This window comes from Ascaphus truei, chromosome 1, assembly GCF_040206685.1.
Source record: "Ascaphus truei isolate aAscTru1 chromosome 1, aAscTru1.hap1, whole genome shotgun sequence".
Lineage (NCBI taxonomy): Eukaryota > Metazoa > Chordata > Amphibia > Anura > Ascaphidae > Ascaphus > Ascaphus truei.
Genome location: NC_134483.1, coordinates 89,108,111 through 89,128,089, shown reverse-complemented (window position 1 = coordinate 89,128,089; position 19,979 = coordinate 89,108,111).

Here is a 19,979-nt window from a genome sequence, read left to right as displayed (position 1 = left end):
ACAACCTCTCGCTGGCAGCCATAAACTTACCCCATACACTGGTGGTTTCTGGGGGCAAGGGGACATTTGCAAACTCATAGTGTCTCAGGGCTCCCTGAAATCACCTTGCAAAGTTAAACAATCACAGTTCATACAAAGTACTGTAACAATTCAAACCTAAACTCACTAGGAGGTAGCATTGCCACCAACAAGGCTGTGAGGGAACTCATCCAAGAGCATGGCTCTTTCACAGGGGCACATTCCCACACACTCCCGGTACTTCCTGACTCACACAAGGAGTCGAGCCCACTTCAAAGACCAGTGTCCCTGTCTATACATTTATCTAAGGCAGTGGTGCGCAAAGTGGGGGGGCGCAGGATTTTTTTGGGGGCGGTTGCAGAGGCCCTGCGCTCTTCCCAGAGGCATTTAAATTAAATGCTGGGGATCATGTGAGGCCTCTGCATCTCACTTACTGTGATTCAGAAGAGTTGCTGTGACACGTCGCCATGGTAACGTGGCATCAAATGATGCTGCAGTGTCCTGTGGAGTGACATCACACGTCCATCTCCATGGCAACGGGGTCACGTGATGTCACGTGACCCTACAGCGTCATTTGACGCCACCATACAAGGTGAGAGCGAGGGGGAGCAGGCAGGGGGGCGCAGCTCCAAAAGTTTATGCTCCCCTTACCTAAGGATTACTGTGGATAATGGGGCCCAAACCAAATACCAGGGTCACAGAATTCCCAGTAAGCATTCTAAACAAATGACACAACATTCAGTATATGGCAAGTTACTGAGAACCACGTGAGTAACACTCAGTCACGGCAGAGCTATTTAACAAGGGGTTTAATATAGAAATTGACAGTACACAAAATATTACATATTTTGCAACAGCAACAGCAAATAAAAGGGGAGGGTAGTGGAAAAGATCTTATAACTTACAGGAGGTTCAGTTACAGTCAGTGGCTGCAGATAGGGTTCCTTGGACTGGCGCAGAGACAGGGGGAAAGGGTGCAGAGGCCAATGTCTTCCAAAGTGACATCACAGCAACATAAATCATTTCCCCAAGTGGATCTGAATCTAGGGACAGCGTGGTCCTCTTTAAGGGATTATGTCTCCATTAAAGTCGATGGGCTGAAGCGGCCCCAATGATGGCGCTTGCCAGAAGGAGAGGGGCCAATCATAACAAGCCACATCATGGTGATATCATAGCTGTAAGGATCCGTCAAGGTGCAGTCGCCTGATTGTTTCCAGCTTCTCTCCTGCCTGCAGGAGCAATCCAGTATCTGATTCGCCAGTCCTCCTATTTAGGTTTGGCCCTTCCACCAGGAAGTTGGCTGAGCATAAACCTTGTAACGTGTGCTTGTCACATTTTCTGTTACCTCACCTTGTCCTGCATTGCATGGCTCCCATCTACTATCCTGCTTTCTCCAATCCTTGACCTTGGCTTCCCTACGACTACCCTGCTCTCTCCAATCCTGGACCTCTGCTTGCCTTCATGATCCTATATTCTCCTACCCTGACCCGGCTATTCATAACTACGAACCTTCACACCAGATGCGACCTCTCATCTCTAGTTTGGTGTTTTCTAATCCCCACCTCGGCCTCGCGGTCCTGTCCAGTTTATGGTGAGCATCTGTTACAGTATGCTCAGCCCCGCGCACAAGGACCTCGCTGAGGTGGGTCGACCTCTGGCCCTGAACACCAGCTTATTTAAAAAACTGGAATTGTACCTGGACCAGAAAAAGAGACACATGGATCAGCTCCGGGCCATTATATAGGCTGCACTGGCTCAGGGATCACCCGCATCAGCAACCCCTGGACCCTCCATTGCGTTAGCACTAGGAGCAGTCACCGTGCACGCCTCATCAGAACCTCGACTCCCTATGTCCAAACATTATGGTGGGTATCCGCTCGGCTGTCGGAGTTTCTTCAACTAGTGCTCAATTCAGTTCGAGTTAATGGGAAGAAATTTCCCAGGTTTTGACAAGCTACAGTTCAAAAAGAATGCAGGACGAATGATGACCTCAAGACAAAGCAACAGATTAAAAAAAACAAAAAACTTATGTAGCCCCTTTTCCCTATGACTAAAGGAACTACGCTGAATATACCTGTTGCTCACAGGAGGCCTAAGCCTGGGGTGAGCTCTTTCTCCTCTCTGTACAGGGCCTCCACCTATGAAGGATCCCAGCGTGGGCGGGATTACCCTTCACAGGAACCAATACAGTAAAGAACAATACACATAGGTATATAACTTGTATTTACTGACAAACATACATACTGTAATAACAGTAAAAATACCCCAATGCAATACCCACCCAATACCCAATACCAAGAGTTAGTCCCCCAAAGTACTGAGGGTGCCCTGGGCACCTGTAACCAGATGTTCATATGAGCAGACCCACCCAAATGTGAGGTAGCGCTATCCCCCCTTGTGTTTTGGTGGTGCACGGTGGGTACCTTCCTGGCTACGACCAGGGTATACGGAGATCTGGGGTTAGCAGGGCTGCAGTGTGATCCCACGAAGCGGGGTCTGTAAAATTACCTCTCGCCTTACGGTGTGGTCCGCCTCGTGGGGGAGCTCCAGCAGGAGTGTCTCCCGTAAAGTCTATAGTGTGCCTTGGGCCTGGTCCCAGACCGCAGGACACAGTGTGGCCGACCGGTCACCTGAGCAGTACTACTATAATAGTACTCTAATGGGGAAGAGTCCCTATCTGGGTCCTTCCCTGCAATACTATTCTGAATAGGGGGTTGGGGCCTAGCTGGGGCCTAAGGGGCAGAACTAGGCCTTGTCCAGAGGAGCACTACTCCCTGTACCCTACCTCTCTGCTTGCTTTCCCCCACCCGACTGGCGCGCTGGCTCCGTTCGCGCCAAACTATCCCCTGCTTCCTTTCTCTCCTAGGAGCCGTATCGGCTCTCACTGCCCATGTGATGTCCTCCCTCTGAGGACTCTGGTAAATGTAGTACCTCACTCCGTCTTGCGGAGCCTAGACAATATGGCCACCGCAACTTCTCTGCGCATGCGCGCCTTGACCTCACAGCGCATGCACGATCCCTAAGATGGCGGACCCCGCACGCCGGGTACGCCGCAGAGCTCCGATCGCCTCTCTGCAGCCTTCCCCTTCCCCACACTGGAGGTAAGAGGGGACTCGGCTACACTTATATTTTTATTGAAGTTTTCAATAATGAAATGGGAGGGGGCGTGGTACAAAAAAAGAAAAAGGTACGGTGGGGGACTACAACAACCATCTTGTACAAAACTTTTACTCACATCAACAATCACATTCCATATCATACAACATTTTATACTTTGGAAAAAAACAATCAATGAATATTCCACACTTAGGAACACTGCTCTCCTTCTGGGGTATTTCCCTTACATCACCCTTCTATCACCTATGGGTGACCTCCCATCTTTCAACCCTCTCCGCCCAATCAAACCTCCCAAGGTTCCCAAACCCTACAGAATTTCCTCGTAGTATGGTTCAGAAATGAGGTAAGTTTCTCCATTAATTGAACTTCGTTAATTCTTCTAATAAACTCTGTTCTGGAGGGTGGGGCTGTCTTTCTCCATGCCGCTGTAACAGTACACCTAGCTGTCGTTAATATATGCAAAATGAATTTAAGTGTGTAATGATTCACATTCTAATGGCTAGAATTATTAGAATTGGCTCTGGTGCGATCGTAATACCCACCACCTCTTTTACCAATTTCAATATTTTCCTCCAGTAGGTCTGCATTGCCTGGCAATACCACCAGATATGTGCCAGATCTCTTGTCTGTCCGCAGCCCCTCCAGAACCTATCTGCAGCCTCCGGGAACATCTCCTTTAGACTCTTGGGGGTGTAATACCATCTTCACATAATTTTATATATGCTTTCTTTTGTTACCGTATAAATAGAAGTTCTACCCACCTTCTCTCATACAGTTTATCCTCCCAGTCTTCTAGTGTTATTTCTGTCTGAAAGTCCAGAGCCCACTGTTCTATATATTGATGGACCAGGTATCTTTTATTTGAGTTAAACCTTGGTACAGGACTGATATTAGCCCTTTTTGGTATTTTCTTGTTTTGCATAGATCTTTGAATAGTGTGGATCTGGGGAATTCTATAACTTGGAAGCCCTGCCTTACAAAGTGTTGGACCTGCATATATTTAAACAGCTTGGCATAGATCCAACAAGCAGGTACCAATCATTTCTATAAAGTTTTTATAATATAAGTTTGAAAATCCGTCCAGTCCTGGAGCCTTAGATAGCTTTAATTATGTGACCGCCTCCCCAAGTTCTAGCTGGGTTATTTTTGCATTTAGATTCTTATGGTCTTCCTCTCACAATTTTGGGAGGTTATATTTCTTCAAATATTCCTCAATCTGGGCCAAATCAGGGATTTTAGCTGATGGGGTTGATTCGTCCAGGTCGTATAGCTTTGTGTAAAATGTAGCAAATTCCTCTGCTATCTTTGAAGGGTTAAATGTCACCTCTCCCCCTTTCGTCTTAATAGCTGAAACCGATGTTCTCGAATTGATTCCTGTGACAGGGTAAATAAAAGCCACCAGTTATATGCCTGGAAAACCTATGTCTAGTCTGCAGTGCAGCACTGACTAGGTTAACTTCAGCTGGGAACTTCAGGACATTTAGTTGGATCCCAGCTGCCTAATCAAGGTGTGTTAAAACCCAGGCTGTAGACACATGGACCCTGGCTGTTGATGAGAGAGGAGTAAGAAGTAAAGAGATTCCTGAAAACAAGGTCTGAGTAGCAAAGTAGTTGTATTGTGAACTGTCTGTCCCCTGCATAGAAAAAGGGTAGCTGCCTTATATATAAACTGTCTGCTAAAGAGAAACTGTTTTGTTTGCTTTGCTGAAGAAAAAGCCATTTTCGTTTTTGCTGATGGAAAGCTATTTTTGTTTTGTGTGCTGTATATCTTTTAAGGCTAAATAAAACAGCCTTGTCAAGAAACCCACGTGTGTAGTTGCATGTACCCTGCAACATATGGTGTCAAGAATTGGGAAGGTTTTTTTCAAAAGGCTCCTGCAGTTAAAGGGCCACACACACACACACACACACAAGAATGGAAGAAATGTTGAAAGAGTTTCTGTGTGAGCAAACCAGACAGCAGGGACAGTTAATGCAGGAGCAGGCCCGGCTGCAAGCGGAGAGAGATGAAAGACTACAAGCAGCACAGGATGAGCGGATTGCCAAGCTGCTGACCCAATTCCAAGGGTCTGCCAGTGCAGAACTAGCAAGCAGACCCCCGATACTCCTGAGGAAAATGGCTCCGAACGAGGATCCAGAGGCTTTTTTACTGACTTTTGAAAGAGTTGCCGAAGCTCAGGGCTGGGCTACAGATCGCTGGGCAACTGTTTTGGCCCCTCTCCTCATTGGAGAAGCCCAGGCCTCATATCAGGGTCTCCCAGCAGATCAGGCAATGGACTACCGACAAGTAAAAGCCGCCATACTGGATCGCTTAGGTCTGACCCCAGAGACCTACCGGCAGCAGTTCCGGAATATGAAGTACACCGCTAAGATGAGACCCCGGGTCCTCGCTCAGCGATTATTTGACTTATGTACGCGCTGGATACAACCCGAGGAGTGCACTAAGGAGGCAATTCTTGAGCAGGTGGTTTTGGAACAATTTTTACAAATAATACCCCCTTCCACACGCTCATGGGTAAAACGCCACGCTGCTGAAACCCTAGCTTTGGCAGTCCGACTCGTGGAGAACTTCCTTGGGGCTGAGCAGCAGGCGAGTGTCCTGGACCCGACTCCACCGGCACTTGCGGACGTCCAAAGAGGGAGGTCGGATCAATGGGGAACCTACGGCCCGTCACGGAACCGCCAAGTCCAACGGAAGGAGCAGTCGTTCCAGCAAGGACGGAGTCCAAGTGCTGGTCCCCGCAGAGACCCTCATCTCCTTCCGGATGTTGGCTCGTTGCAAAGTGAGAGGAACTTCCGAGGACGTCGCCCACAGGACCCACCAGATGTCTGGTCTCCAGTAACCGGTCCAGCGGAGCGCTATCCACAGCCCCCTCCTGCGAGGGAACCCTCTCCATGTTCCGCCTGCGGAGAACAAGGCCACCGGTATGTGGACTGTCCACTGATGGATTGTTCATTCAGCAGAACCTTCGCCTCGGCTTTTACTGAAGAAAATTACAAGCCCTGGCTACTTCCAGCCCTGATTGGGGGGAAAACCGTCCAGGCCCTTGTAGATTCGGGCACTGGGAAAACTCTGGTCCTCCAGGAACTGTTACCGCCCAACGTGTGTTCTTTTGACTCCCCATGGAGCATAGAATGTATACACGGCGATGTAAAACGCTATCCGCCGGCCAAAATCCGGCTACAGGTAAAAGGTCAGGAGGCTTACCTCGAAGTAGGAGTCGCTCCTTGGCTCCCTGCCCCCGCTGTGCTCGGTCGGGACTGGCCTTTCTTTTCGGACCTAATGGCCCCAGTCTTTCACAAGGAGCCTCCTTCTAGGGCTCAGGAGAACCCTGGCAAACTGTTCCCCTTCTCGGCAGACCTTTTTCCCAGTAGACACCGGGTTCAAAAGACTCGGAAGCAAAGACGCTTGGACAAACAGGACTGGTTGCCGAAATCTGGGTCTCAAGGTGACCATTCTTCTGACCAGAGGTCACAAGTGATGGCTGGGGATGGCCAAAGGGAGGGGGATATGGGCCCTGGAGATTTACCAGGCCTGTACCTCTCTGACTTTCGCCAGAAGCAAAGGGAAGACCCAGTCCTTGCTAGACAGTATGACAAGGTGGTGAAAATTGATGAACAGATTTTAGATGCACAGGGGGTGATAGTATTCCCCCATTTTGAGCTATCAAAGGATATCCTATATAGGGTGAATAGGCAGACACAAACAGGGGAGGTCACCAGACAGATATTGGTTCTCAAGGCGTTTGTTAAATCTGTGTTCACTCTAGCCCATACTGTCCCTTGGGGTGGTCACCTGGGCAGGGATTAAACATTGGACCATATTTCATCCCGATTCTATTGGCCAGGGATGCATAGTGATATTGCTAAGCTATGTGCAGCATGTCCGGAGTGCCAGCTAACTAGTCCAAAAGGACAAAAACCAGCCCCTTTGGTTCCTCTACCCTTGGTGTCAGTTCCCTTTGAGAGGATTGGGGTAGACTTGGTAGGACCTCTAGAACCTTCTGCGAAAGGACACAGGTTTATCCTTGTAATAGTGGACTATGCAACAAGGTATCCTGAGGCGTTCCCCCTGAGAACAGCAAAGGCGAAGCAAGTAGCCAACAAGTTGTTGGAACTGTTCTCACGGGTTGGACTTCCCCAGGTTATGTTGACAGACCAAGGTACAAATTTCATGGCTAAACTGATGCAGGATGTCTTAAAGTTACTAGAGGTCAAGTCTGTTCGGACATCGGTCTACCATCCACAGACTGACGGATTGGTGGAAAGATTTAACCGAACTCTAAAAGGGATGCTGAGGAAATTTGTAGATTCAGAGAAGAGAGCCTGGGATGAACTTCTCCCTTTTCTGCTGTTTGCAGTGCGGGAAGTTCCCCAGGCCTCCACGGGATTCTCTCCATTTGAATTGCTCTATGGCCGCCAACCCCAGGGTATCCTAGACCTCCTAAAGGAATCCTGGGAGGAACAGCAGTCCCCTTCTAAGAATACCCTGCAATATGTTCTAGACATTAGGAAGCGCCTAGATGTGGTCGGCCATTTTGTCAGGGAGAATCTTAGATCAGCCCAGGACAGTCAGGAGAGACATTACAATCAGAATGTTCGCATGAGAGTGTTTCATCCAGGAGACCAGGTGATGTTATTGTTACCAGTTGCGAGAGTAAACTCCTGGCCAAATGGCAGGGCCCATTCGAAGTACTCCGCCGTATGGGTGATGTGGATTACGAGATCGCTCAACCAGGGTCCAGGAAGGGTAAACAAATTTACCATGTGAACTTGCTGAAACCCTGGAAGATGCAGCGGTCTCTATTCATCCACCCGGTGGAGGAGGAAACGGACTTGGGTCCTCAGCCTCCACGGGAGAACATTGTGAGTGACGATAAAATCCCAATGGGTAAACAATTGTCCTCTGAACAAAAAGGGGACTTGTTACCAATAATTACACAATTCCAGGATGTTTTTTCTGACTTACCAGGACAAACTAACTTAATTTCCCATGCAATCGAGACAGCACCTGGGGTAAAAGTACGTTCCCGTCCTTATAGGTTGCCTGAAAGTCGTAGGGCTCTGGTAGAGAAGGAGGAACAAGAAATGTTACACTTAGGAGTGATTGAGGAATCATGCAGTGAGTGGTTTAGTCCACTAATTATGGTCCCTAAACCCGTTGGGAAGGTAAGATTTTGTGTGGACCTCCGAAAGGTCAATGCGGTATCCAAGTTTGACGCATATCCGATTCCAAGGGTGGATGAATTAATTGACGCCCTTGGTAACGCGGAATATATATCCACGTTGGACTTGACAAAAGGATACTGGCAAATACCCTTAGAGGAAAAGTCCAAATGCAAAACAGCCTTTGCCACTCCCATGGGTTTATACCAGTTTGTGACAATGCCATTTGGACTGCATGGAGCCCCAGCCACATTTCAGAGACTCATGGATAAGGTACTGAGGCCCCATAGGACTTATGCCGCAGCCTACCTAGATGACATTGTCATTTATAGTAAACACTGGCGGGCCCATCCAAATAGGCTGAAAGCGGTCCTCAAATCTCTAAGAGAGGCAGGGCTCAGAGCCAACCCTAAGAAATGTGCCTTCGGTAAAGCGGAAACCAAATATTTAGGGTATGCAATGGGAGGTGGAAAAGTAAGGCCACTAGCCGACAAGGTAGCTGCCCTGAAAGAAGTTCCGACCCCCCAAACAAAAACGAGGTACGCTCTCTACTGTGTTTAGCAGGGTACTACCGGCGGTTCATCCCCAACTATTCAGAAGTGGCAGCCCCTTTAAAGGACCTCACAAAAAAGTGTGCCCCTACACAAGTGGTGTGGTCAAGGGATTGTCAGAGAGCCTTTGAGGACATAAAAAGGTGTCTATCAGAGGGTCCCATCCTTAGAAGCCCAGACTTCAACAGGCCTTTTGTAGTGCAAACAGATGCATCAGAGATAGGGCTAGGGGCAGTGTTGTCACAACAGTTTGAGGGAGTTGAACATCCTATCCTTTTCCTGAGTAGGAAATTGTTCCCAAGGGAAAAAAACTACTCAGTGATTGAGAAAGAGTGCCTCGCAGTAAAGTGGGCAATCGAGGCTTTGAGGCATTACCTGGCAGGAGTCCATTTTACTTTGGTGATGGATCATGCTCCACTGAAGTGGTTAAATAGCATGAAGGATTCCAATGCTAGATTGATCCAACCCTTCTCATTTGAGATTCAGCATAGGCCGGGAAAAGAGAACGCAAATGCTGACTTTTTTTCTAGAGAACGGGTGGATGGTTGGGCTTCAGCTGTGCGTAGCCCCAGCCACAAACTAACAGGGGAGGAATGTGACAGGGTAAATAAAAGCCACCAGTTATATGCCTGGAAAACCTATGTCTAGTCTGCAGTGCAGCACTGACTAGGTTAACTTCAGCTGGGAACCTCAGGACAATTAGTTGGATCCCAGCTGCCTAATCAAGGTGTGTTAAAACCCAGGCTGTAGACACATGGACCCTGGCTGTTGATGAGAGAGGAGTAAGAAGTAAAGAGATTCCTGAAAACAAGGTCTGAGTAGCAAAGTAGTTGTATTGTGAACTGTCTGTCCCCTGCATAGAAAAAGGGTAGCTGCCTTATATATAAACTGTCTGCTAAAGAGAAACTGTTTTGTTTGCTTTGCTGAAGAAAAAGCCATTTTCGTTTTTGCTGATGGAAAGCTATTTTTGTTTTGTGTGCTGTATATCTTTTAAGGCTAAATAAAACAGCCTTGTCAAGAAACCCACGTGTGTAGTTGCATGTACCCTGCAACATATGGTGTCAAGAATTGGGAAGGTTTTTTTCAAAAGGCTCCTGCAGTTAAAGGGCCACACACACACACACACACACAAGAATGGAAGAAATGTTGAAAGAGTTTCTGTGTGAGCAAACCAGACAGCAGGGACAGTTAATGCAGGAGCAGGCCCGGCTGCAAGCGGAGAGAGATGAAAGACTACAAGCAGCACAGGATGAGCGGATTGCCAAGCTGCTGACCAAATTCCAAGGGTCTGCCAGTGCAGAACTAGCAAGCAGACCCCCGATACTCCTTAGGAAAATGGCTCCGAACGAGGATCCAGAGGCTTTTTTACTGACTTTTGAAAGAGTTGCCGAAGCTCAGGGCTGGGCTACAGATCGCTGGGCAACTGCTTTGGCCCCGCTCCTCATAGGAGAAGCCCAGGCCTCATATCAGGGTCTCCCAGCAGATCAGGCAATGGACAACCGACAAGTAAAAGCCGCCATACTTGATCACTTAGGTCTGACCCCAGAGACCTACCGGCAGCAGTTCCGGAACATGAAGTACACCGCTAAGATGAGACCCCGGGTCCTCGTTCAGCGATTATTTGACTTATGTACGCACTGGATACAACCCGAGGAGTGCACTAAGGAGGCAATTCTTGAGCAGGTGGTTTTGGAACAATTTTTACAAATAATACCCCCTTCCACACGCTCATGGGTAAAACGCCACGCTGCTGAAACCCTAGCTTTGGCGGTCCGACTCGTGGAGAACTTCCTTGGGGCTGAGCAGCAGGCGAGTGTCCTGGACCCGACTCCACCGGCACTTGCGGACGCCCAAAGAGGGAGGTCGGATCAATGGGGAACCTACGGCCCGTCACGGAACCGCCAAGTCCAACGGAAGGAGCAGTCGTTCCAGCAAGGACGGAGTCCAAATGCTGGTCCCCGCAGAGACCCTCATCTCCTTCCGGATGTCGGCTCGTCGCAAAGTGAGAGGAGCTTCCGAGGACGTCGCCCACAGGACCCACCAGATGTCTGGTCTCCAGTAACCGGTCCAGCGGAGCACTATCCACAGCCCCCTCCTGCGAGGGAACCCTCTCCATGTTCCGCCTGCGGAGAACAAGGCCACCGGTATGTGGACTGTCCACTGATGGATTGTTCATTCAGCAGAACCGTCGCCTCGGCTTTTACTGAGGAAAATTACAAGCCCTGGCTACTTCCAGCCCTGATTGGGGGGAAAACCGTCCAGGCCCTTGTAGATTCGGGCTCTGGGAAAACTCTGGTCCTCCAGGAACTGTTACTGCCCAACGTGTGTTCTTTTGACTCCCCATGGAGCATAGAATGTATACACGACGATGTAAAACGCTATCCGCCGGCCAAAATCCGGCTACAGGTAAAAGGTCAGGAGGCTTACCTCGAAGTAGGAATCGTTCCTTGGCTCCCTGCCCCCGTTGTGCTCGGTCGGGACTGGCCTTTCTTTTCGGACCTAATGGCCCCAGTCTTTCACAAGGAGCCTCCTTCTAGGGCTCAGGAGAACCCTGGCAAAATGTTCCCCTTCTCGGCAGACCTTTTTCCCAGTAGACACCGGGTTCAAAAGACTCGGAAGCAAAGACGCTTGGACAAACAGGACTGGTTGCCGAAATCTGGGTCTCAAGGTGACCATTCTAGTAGTCAGAGGTCACAAGTGATGGCTGGGGATGGCCAAAGGGAGGGGGATATGGGCCCTGGAGATTTACCAGGCCTGTACCTCTCTGACTTTCGCCAGAAGCAAAGGGAAGACTCAGTCCTTGCTAGACAGTATGACAAGGTGGTGAAAATTGATGAACAGATTTTAGATGCACAGGGGGTGATAGTATTCCCCCATTTTGAGCTATCAAAGGATATCCTATATAGGGTGAATAGGCAGACACAAACAGGGGAGATCACCAGACAGATATTGGTTCCCAAGGCGTTTGTTAAATCTGTGTTCACTCTAGCCCATACTGTCCCTTGGGGTGGTCACCTGGGCAGGGATAAAACATTGGACCATATTTCATCCCGATTCTATTGGCCAGGGATGCATAGTGATATTGCTAAGCTATGTGCAGCATGTCCGGAGTGCCAGCTAACTAGTCCAAAAGGACAAAAACCAGCCCCTTTGGTTCCTCTACCCTTGGTGTCAGTTCCCTTTGAGAGGATTGGGGTAGACTTGGTAGGACCTCTAGAACCTTCTGCGAAAGGACACAGGTTTATCCTTGTAATAGTGGACTATGCAACAAGGTATCCTGAGGCGTTCCCCCTGAGAACAGCAACGGCGAAGCAAGTAGCCAACAAGTTGTTGGAACTGTTCTCACGGGTTGGACTTCCCCAGGTTATGTTGACAGACCAAGGTACAAATTTCATGGCTAAACTGATGCAGGATGTCTTAAAGTTACTAGAGGTCAAGTCTGTTCGGACATCGGTCTACCATCCACAGACTGACGGATTGGTGGAAAGATTTAACCGAACTCTAAAAGGGATGCTGAGGAAATTTGTAGATTCAGAGAAGAGAGCCTGGGATGAACTTCTCCCTTTTCTGCTGTTTGCAGTGAGGGAAGTTCCCCAGGCCTCCACGGGATTCTCTCCATTTGAATTGCTCTATGGCCGCCAACCCCGGGGTATCCTAGACCTCCTAAAGGAATCCTGGGAGGAATAGCAGTTCCCTTCTAAGAATACCCTGCAATATGTACTAGACCTTAGGAAGCGCCTAGTTGTGGTCGGCCATTTTGTCAGGGAGAATCTTAGATCAGCCCAGGACAGTCAGGAGAGACATTACAATCAGAATGCTCGCATGAGAGTGTTTCATCCAGGAGACCAGGTGATGTTATTGTTACCCAGTTGCGAGAGTAAACTCCTGGCCAAATGGCAGGGCCCATTCGAAGTACTCCGCCGTACGGGTGATGTGGATTACGAGATCGCTCAACCAGGGTCCAGGAAGGGTAAACAAATTTACCATGTGAACTTGCTGAAACCCTGGAAGATGCAGCGGTCTCTATTCATCCACCCGGTGGAGGAGGAAACGGACTTGGGTCCTCAGCCTCCACGGGAGAACATTGTGAGTGACGATAAAATCCCAATGGGTAAACAATTGTCCTCTGAACAAAAAGGGGACTTGTTAGCAATAATTACACAATTCCAGGATGTTTTTTCTGACTTACCAGGATAAACTAACTTAATTTCCCATGCAATCGAGACAGCACCTGGGGTAAAAGTACGTTCCCGTCCTTATAGGTTGCCTGAAAGTCGTAGGGCTCTGGTAGAGAAGGAGGTACAAGAAATGTTACACTTAGGAGTGATTGAGGAATCATGCAGTGAGTGGTGTAGTCCACTAATTATGGTCCCTAAACCCGTTGGGAAGGTAAGATTTTGTGTGAACCTCCGAAAGGTCAAAGCGGTATCCAAGTTTGACGCATATCCGATGCCAAGGGTGGATGAATTAATTGACGCCCTTGGTAACGCGGAATATATATCCACGTTGGACTTGACAAAAGGATACTGGCAAATACTGCTGCGACACACTTTATTCAAGCAAATACCCAGTATGTACCTGGCAGATACCTGGAATGCGCCGCTCCTCACCTCTGACAAGCCCCGTTGCGTTTGCCTTCCCAGCCATGGTTTATGCCTGGCTGACGGGCGGCTGATCTGTTAAATGATAATGATTAGGATTTAATAGGCTGCAATGCTTCGCGTGTCTACCAGATGGCATAAATTCATGAATTGTAATGCAGTATATATATATATACTGTGCAGTATTGCAGCCAGCGTGAATAAAATGCTTCAATCCCTGCCTGGAAAATAACGCAATGCACTCGGGCAGAAAACAGTCACAAACCTCAATACACCCGAGTATACCCGAATTCGTGGGACTAGCCGAGCTCGAATAAAGTGTGTCGCCAGTGTACCCTTAGAGGAAAAGTCCAAATGCAAAACAGCCTTTGCCACTCCCATGGGTTTATACCAGTTTGTGACAATGCCATTTGGACTGCATGGAGCCCCAGCCACATTTCAGAGACTCATGGATAAGGTACTGAGGCCCCATAGGACTTATGCCGCAGCCTACCTAGATGACATTGTCATTTATAGTAAACACTGGCGGGCCCATCTAAATAGGCTGAAAGCGGTCCTCAAATCTCTAAGAGAGGCAGGGCTCACAGCCAACCCTAAGAAATGTGCCTTGGGTAAAGCGGAAACCAAATATTTAGGGTATGCAATGGGAGGTGGAAAAGTAAGGCCACTAGCCGACAAGGTAGCTGCCCTGAAAGAAGTTCCGACCCCCCAAACAAAAACGAGGTACGCTCTCTACTGTGTTTAGCAGGGTACTACCAGCGGTTCATCCCCAACTATTCGGAAGTGGCAGCCCCTTTAACAGACCTCACAAAAATGTGTGCCCCTACACAAGTGGTGTGGTCAAGGGATTGTCAGAGAGCCTTTGAGGACATAAAAAGGTGTCAATCAGAGGGTCCCATCCTTAGAAGCCCAGACTTCAACAGGCCTTTTGTAGTGCAAACAGATGCATCAGAGATAGGGCTAGGGGCAGTGTTGTCACAACAGTTTGAGGGAGTTGAACATCCTATCCTTTTCCTGAGTAGGAAATTGTTCCCAAGGGAAAAAAACTACTCAGTGATTGAGAAAGAGTGCCTCGCAGTAAAGTGGGCAATCGAGGCTTTGAGGCATTACCTGGCAGGAGTGCATTTTACTTTGGTGACGGATCATGCTCCACTGAAGTGGTTAAATAGCATGAAGGATTCCAGTGCTAGATTGACTAGGTGGTATATGGCCCTCCAACCCTTCTCATTTGAGATTCAGCATAGGCCGGGAAAAGAGAACGCAAATGCTGACTTTTTTTCTAGAGAAGGGGTGGATGGTCAGGCTTCAGCTGTGCGTAGCCCCAGCCACAAACTAACAGGGGAGGAATGTGACAGGGTAAATAAAAGCCACCAGTTATATGCCTGGAAAACCTATGTCTAGTCTGCAGTGCAGCACTGACTAGGTTAACTTCAGCTGGGAACCTCAGGACAATTAGTTGGATCCCAGCTGCCTAATCAAGGTGTGTTAAAACCCAGGCTGTAGACATATGGACCCTGGCTGTTGATGAGAGAGGAGTAAGAAGTAAAGAGATTCCTGAAAACAAGGTCTGAGTAGCAAAGTAGTTGTATTGTGAACTGTCTGTCCCCTGCATAGAAAAAGGGTAGCTGCCTTATATATAAACTGTCTGCTAAAGAGAAACTGTTTTGTTTGCTTTGCTGAAGAAAAAGCCATTTTCGTTTTTGCTGATGGAAAGCTATTTTTGTTTTGTGTGCTGTATATCTTTTAAGGCTAAATAAAACAGCCTTGTCAAGAAACCCACGTGTGTAGTTGCATGTACCCTGCAACAATCCCCCTAAGTTTGTTTGCCAAGATACGGTCTGCTTTATCCACCTTGTATTGAATTGTATGTCTTTATTTATATAGCGCCATTAATGTACATAGCGCTTCATAGCAGTAATATACGTGACAATTATATAAATAACACATAAAGGGAAGAAGTGCTTCAGACATAAAAGTAACATTTAGGAAAAGGAGTCCCTGCTCCGAACAGCTTACAATCTAATGTGTTGGTAGGAAGAATGTACAGAGACAGTAGGAGGGTGTTCTGGTAAGTGCGCCTGCAAGCGGCCAAGGTTAATGTATGGCATTCCAGAGGTGTGGGGCAATCAGTGAGAAGGGTTTCAGGCGGGAGAGGGCTTTAGATACAAAAGAGGTAGAGAGAAGTCATCCTTGAGCAAAACGCAGGAGTCGGGATGGTGTATAGTGAGAATTTAGGGCTGAAATGTAAGGAGGAGCAGAAGAGTGTAAAGCTTTAATAGTGAGGAGAATTGAGTTTGTGGTACAGGATTAGATAGGAAGCCAGTAGAGGGATTTCAGCAGGGTAGATGCTGAGACAGATTTCAGAAATAGTAGAGTGATTCTGGGATTGTAGGGGAGACTGGTGAGAAATACAAAAGAATCTGTCCTGCGCTTCTGTGTGTACCACAAGTTCCACCCAATGGGTGTGTATCAGACACTGGAGCTTGGTATGAGGGAGCTTGGCGTGGCCACAGAGTTGACCGGTGCAGGGGGATATCAATCTTACCTCACCTGCTCCTCCGGTCTGGGACCCGCTCTCCTCGCCTGCTCCTGCGTGCCGCCGTCTGGGACGTCAAGGAAGAAGAAGAAATTCGGCGCAACTGCGCATGTCTGAAGAATGAAGCTCCCGGATGTCTCTTCAAAAAAACTTTATTGCACACACAAGGGCTACACCGCGATCTCCCCCGCAACGCATTTCACCCTTACACAGAGGGCTTCATCTCGGAGTGGGGAGAAGCGGTAGCTGCCTGAATATATACCCTAAAAAGCCCGCGAAAAAGGCATAAAATTTAACCCTTTCAATACTTTTTACCTGTTAATTGGATGTCTATGCCATGATACAATCATTGGGATGCTATAAAAGTCAAAACCGTAATTAGTATATTATCCATAGTGGACATATAAATGTGCATAAACTATACTAACAGGCTATGTATTGAAGCTGGTCACAACACTGCAAAAGTACTAATTAGTCCCTTGAATCTATGTATCATAATCAATAACAGCTTCAAGCCAATGTTAATATACAGAATGTTCTGTCATCATACATATGCAAGACATTTCTCATTTATACTGACAAAAGCCTAAATATTGTAATAAATGATGCTGTTTGACAAGGAAAATACGGACCAAAGGAAGGAATGGAGGGGGGGGGAGGAAGGGGGAATGGGAAAGGGGATGAAGGAGGGGGGAGAGGGGAGGGGGGAGGGGGGGAGAGGGGGGGAGGGGGGGGGGGAGAAAGAGGAAAAAAGGAGAAAACAGAACAGAAGATAAAACCATGTTACAAATTAATTACACTAAACAATCTATTATAGAGAGAACAAATATATTTACAACTGTATTAGCATTCCTCAAGGTAATGAAATCTTAATAAACTATAGGAAACAACGCAGATCCCAATCAATATTAAGTCCGCTGGGCTGTAGAGTATTTAATGTATGTATCCAATGGGCCTCTCGTTGATACAAGATTTTAATTCTATCCCCTCCCCGAGGGGGTAAGGCTATGTGTTCTATTGCACAACATTGAAAATTCTCTACAGAACCCAGCGGACACTTGTTAAAGTGTATTGGTACTGGATGTGTCATGTCTTTGTTTTTTATTAGTCTTAAATGTTCCAAAATGCGGATTTTTAGGGCTCTACTTGTTAGCCCCACATATTGTTTTTTACATCCGCATTGTAACATATATAACAAAGTTCGTCTGACATGACATAAATGTTCTGACATGGAATCTGCGTGTTTCGTCATGATTAAAAAAATGCGTAGTTTTGATCATATTCGGACAGATCTTGCAATGTCCACATTTAAATGAACCGATTAATTTCGGAAAAAAGGACAGTTTGGTTTTATTATGATTAGTTGATTTCAACATACTCGGTGATAAGAAGTTACCTAATGTAGCTGCTCTGCGAAATACTATTTTAGGACCCACACAGACCATTTTGCTTAATAAGGGGTCTAAAGATAGTGTGGCCCAATGTTTGTGTATTATCGCTTTAATGCTGTTCGCTTGCTCGCTATAGTTAGTGACAAAGAATGGCGCTTCTGTGTTCTCGACCTGTGTACCCTTCTTGGCACGACTGACTGTCATATTTATAAGCATATCTGTCTGTATCCAGTGCATTCTGATACGCTAGATCCAGGTCTGTACTGTCATATCCCCTCGACAGGAATCTCTCTCTCATCTCGTCCGCCCTGTGGACAAAGGCCTCCAAAGTAGAGCAGTTCCGGCGTAAACGCAGGAACTGCTCCCTTGGAATGCCCCTGACCAGAGGGTGTGCGTGACAACTTTAGGCATGAAGTAATGAATTCCTGGCATTATCTTTTCTGTAAATATCTGATTGAACTTTATTCTCAATGTCTACATATAAATTCAAGTCCAAAAATTGTATTTGGTTTTTATTATATGTGTGAGTAAATTTCAGATTAAGTGTGTTCTCTGCCAGGTATTCAAAAAACCTCAAAAGCTCATCCTCCCCACCACTCCAGATCAAAATCAGATCATCTATGTAGCGCTTATAAAATGCCACATGATGTCTGAAAGGGTTAGAATCTCCAAACACGTGGGACATCTCCCACCAACCCATGAACAGGTTGGCGTAGGAGGGGGCAAACGAAGTCCCCATTGCTGTCCCACGTGTTTGGAGATAATACTGCTGGTCAAAGAGAAAGTAATTGTGTGTAAGTGAAAATCTAATACTATCCAAAATAAATGCTATATGTGCTGGAGAAAGAGTGGAGTGATTGTGCAAAAAGAATTCAGTGGCGGCTAAACCGTGCTCGTGTTCAATAATATTATATAAAGAAGCCACATCCAGGGTTACCCAAATGTAGCTTGAGTGCCAGGTGAAAGGTGCTAAAAGAGATAATACATGCTTCGTGTCTATAATGTGTGAGGGTAAAGAATGAACAAGTGGCTGTAAAAAGTGATCTATGTATTGGGAAAGGTGTTCACCCAGGGAACCAATACTGGAAATGATGGGTCTACCTGGGGGTGCAATGAGTGTCTTGTGTATCTTTGGCAAGTGATGAAAGATGGGAGTGATAGGATCTGGAGTGGTGAGGAAGTCTCTGAGAAGCAAGAAGACCAGACAGCAGGAGGTTACAGTAGTCGAGATAGGAGAGAATGAGGGTCTGTGTCAGGTAAGGGTAGCGCTTGTTGATCACGTGGAAAATATGTTAAGTAAAGAAATACAAATAATGGTGTAGCCAATAGTGGAAGTGAACTATTATCTAAAAAATGTGTTGGCCCCACTCACAGATTTCTTCTAGTTAGAATAGCATACCAGAGATCCGCCTCTCTCTGATTGGAGCACTGTAATGGACCCTCCTCTGAAGTATGTGTCTTTAGATCCAGTGTTTTCTCGAAAAGCAAAGAAAACTCACAATAGTGTAGTATATCAAAGGAAAATATATATCGCACAGAAACAGATTTTGAACTTTTCACTCACATTTTATACATATGTATCATTCATTGGAGAGGACTAGTTGATGATCCCTGGCACTCTGCTGGTCTCTGCCTGCTACCTCCTTTGCATCCTATACGTCACTTCCTGTGACGGCTCTACTCAGGACGGAAGTAGTATTTTCAAGGCTGGGTAGGTTTACCATACACATTTTAAGTTATGGTGGGTGAAATAAACCTACTCAGTCTTGAAAATTGCAAAGCCAGTACAACCAACATCACACTGATGAGACCCATAAAGGTTGAAACAGCTGTCTGTGAGTGGTTTGACTGGCTTTACATCTAATCCCATGCTGTGCTTAAAAGCTGTGTGAACAGCGGTCATTTGCTTTTAAGGCTTCCATGCAAAATGGATTTCAGGCAAAAGGTGACACATTGTGTGCTCATTTGCATGTCATTTCCCAGAATCCCTTGCTTTAGTGGAAGCACTGTATGCTAGGTGATAATGGTGAAAGGCAGGGTTGCAGACCTGACTAAGACGTGAATGTGCTCACAAGTGATATTCTTTATGGCTGTACAGTATATACATATACTGTTTATGTATATATTGTATATGTATATACCGTACAGTAGAAGATTTAAGTCATAGGAGTGAGTACAGCATTGCAAACCTAGTGAACAATTCCGGTGTCCCAAACAAATGCCACATGATGGTAAATTTGAATATTCTGGGATCAAGGTTAAAAATTAAGAACTGAATTGATATCTCATGATGGCTTGCAATAACATCCCATTAAGTGAATCATAATGATCTAAACTCGCTAGTGTTATAAATCTGACCAAATTATACCAGTTGTACATTTAGAACTTTGGCTTTCCTTCAATTGCAATTGTCTAACATTTAAAAATAAGACTACATACTGTATATAGTTAAAGTTATGTATTATAAGAGGACAATACAAGATAATTACAATTAGGAAAGATTCACATAAAGTCCATGATAACTAATTCCCTATTTTAGTGGACATTTAGTTGGTTAGTGCTTAGAGATACAAAAATAGCAGGGCTGTGCAATTGCATT